This window comes from Pteropus alecto, unplaced genomic scaffold (assembly GCF_000325575.1).
Source record: "Pteropus alecto unplaced genomic scaffold, ASM32557v1 scaffold75, whole genome shotgun sequence".
NCBI lineage: Eukaryota > Metazoa > Chordata > Mammalia > Chiroptera > Pteropodidae > Pteropus > Pteropus alecto.
In genome coordinates this window covers 2,239,622-2,242,009 of record NW_006440638.1, presented here as the reverse complement: position 1 = coordinate 2,242,009, position 2,388 = coordinate 2,239,622, and the positions used below count along the sequence as shown (strand labels likewise).

The window sequence follows — 2,388 nt, the reverse complement described above, 5'->3', positions numbered from 1 at the left end:
GCATGGCAGTCTCATGGTAGTCAGACTTTTTCCATGGGTTTCTTGGGCTCCCAATGGAAGTATTCCAGTGAACAGGTAGGAAGCTATATTACCTTTTATGAATTAGCCTCGGAAGTCATATAGCTTAATTTCCACAATACTGTATTCACTGAATCAGTCACAAGCCCACTCAAACTCAAGGAGAGATTACAAAGACTCTATCTCTCAATGGAAGGAGTATCAAAATATTGGTGGCAATTTTTTAAAACTAGCACTATTAGCAAAAAGTAAGTAGATGAAAAAACAGTATCTGCCAGAAATGAACTGCTTTTTAGAAAACAATCAGAATAATCACGCTTTTAGAAAATTAACAATCTCTTGCAGACTTTTTTCTATAACTCTCTATTTAGCATTGAGACTAAAGGATAGACTACCTACCCATTGATTTCGTCTATAATTTGGCAATCAAGAAGGCTGGTACTTTTCAAAATATACAAAGGACACATTCTCCATTCCTTCGGAGTTGTAAAGTTTAATGAGAAAAAAAGAAAAATGGGCCGATTCAGATCTCCTTTTCTTTAGTTTTTGCCACTGGCTGGAAGTTGTTTCTTCATGCTTCCTAGCTAGTTCTGTTGCTCATGTGGAATGGACCCCTGTGCTTTGTTTGCTCTAGCTTAGCCATCTGTAAAATGGAGTTAGCAACCCTTCCCTGGAGGAGCAGATTCCTTCACTCTTTTTCTCTGTTTACAACAGACTTTAAGGTCCTTGGAGACTGTGCTGTTTAAATGCAAAATGTTTTGACTATCATTTCATTATTTGAAAAACTAAACAGCATAAGGATGCTTCTGCTGCTATGTTGCTAGGTTACTAACAGACCTCTGTGCCTGCGCTGAAGTATTGAGACTTGCTGCAACTTGGCACCAGGGCAGGCTTTCTCGGGCAGAGATGAAGGTGAGAGAGTGGGGTGGGTGACCTAGAGTCAAATCGCTATGGACATCATTGGAAACAGAGGGTATTTAGCTACCAGATACCATAGCTATATGTGCCTGTCTTTGAATCTAACAAATCAGCTTGTGCTGTCAATACTAGAGATGGCTCAATACCCAGCTGGTGGGCTTAATCCTGACAAAGTTCGGATTGTGTCTCTGAAGGAGCCAAGTCCATATACACTTCATTTTCCAGAGAGTTGGAAATGAGGTAATCAAATGTGGCAAGCAGGCAATTATACCTGGAATGCCTTTCATATGCCCAAGGCATGACATCGCCTCTCTGACATGTTTGTCCACGTTTTTTTAAAAAGGAGAGAGAAAATAATCTCATGCTATTAATATCGTAGCATTAAAAATATTCTTTCCTGAGCCAAGTTATCTCCTGCTGGCAGTTCCAAGGTGGCTGCTATTGTAAATGTATAAAGGAAGATAAGCTATTCTAGATATGACATTTAAATACAGTGACAAATAATTATACACAGGCACACACAGGAGGAGCATACCTCCAGGTGAGTACTATTTATTAAATACATCCTACCGCTGAAGAAAACCTCCAGCAGCTTTATCCTGGTGAGCCTTTGTCTCGTTAATAATGATTTAAACCTGGCAGCAGCATCCCAGTTCTCAAAAACCAGGGATATTTTCTCCCTTGCCATGTAATGGTGGAGAGTAATTTTAGAAAATTCTGAAATAATCTCATCAATGGTGATGTGATATTCAGTATTCATCTGAAATCCCCTACCCATCTGTTCCCTTCTAGAGCAACATAGGAGGAAAAAAAGAAAGAAAGAAAAAACAAGGAAGCCAATAAAGCTGTTACAAATGAACGAGGATGGGAGGTGGGGGAAGGACAGAGAAAGGGAATGAGAAAGTAAAAAGATGACAGATGGAAATCAAGCTGTTGGCGAATTCTACCTGGACAAGGCAGGGAAATGGAAACCAGTCTTCCTCAAACACCACAAAGTTCACTCATTTGTCACAAGGATTTACTGTGCACTTTCTCTGTGCCAGGTTTGTTCCGGGTCCTGGTGAGCAGCAGCAGCAGCCCTGACTGGGATGTACAGCCGGCCAGAGAAACCAGTAAGCACAGAAATAAAGGCACATATACAGACAGCCCTGGGAGCTGTGAAGGAAACCCCCAGGATGCCATGAGCATGCATGACTGGTAGATCTCATTTAGATCAGCAAGTCATGGAAGGCACACCTGAGTTGGTGAAATTTGCTCTTGAGAGAAACTGGGAGCCTCTGGAGGGTGGCTGGAAATGAGGCCAGCCAGAGGAACTCATGGGTGTGCTCAGCATTAGGACTCGACCCCAAAGGCAACAGGAAGAGAAAGTGGAGCTCCTCCACTGGTGCCCTCACAGCTGGAATGAGAAATCCTAGTGAGCAGAGCCCTGTGGCGCGTGCTCTGCCCCTCTTT

General features: G+C 42.3%; 1 pseudogene; it reads left to right on the top strand.

The window, feature by feature from the left end:
• Positions 1–1,847: 1,847 nt before the first annotated feature.
• LOC102879262 overlaps positions 1,848–2,388 on the top strand; it is a 4,557-nt pseudogene continuing 4,016 nt past the window's right edge.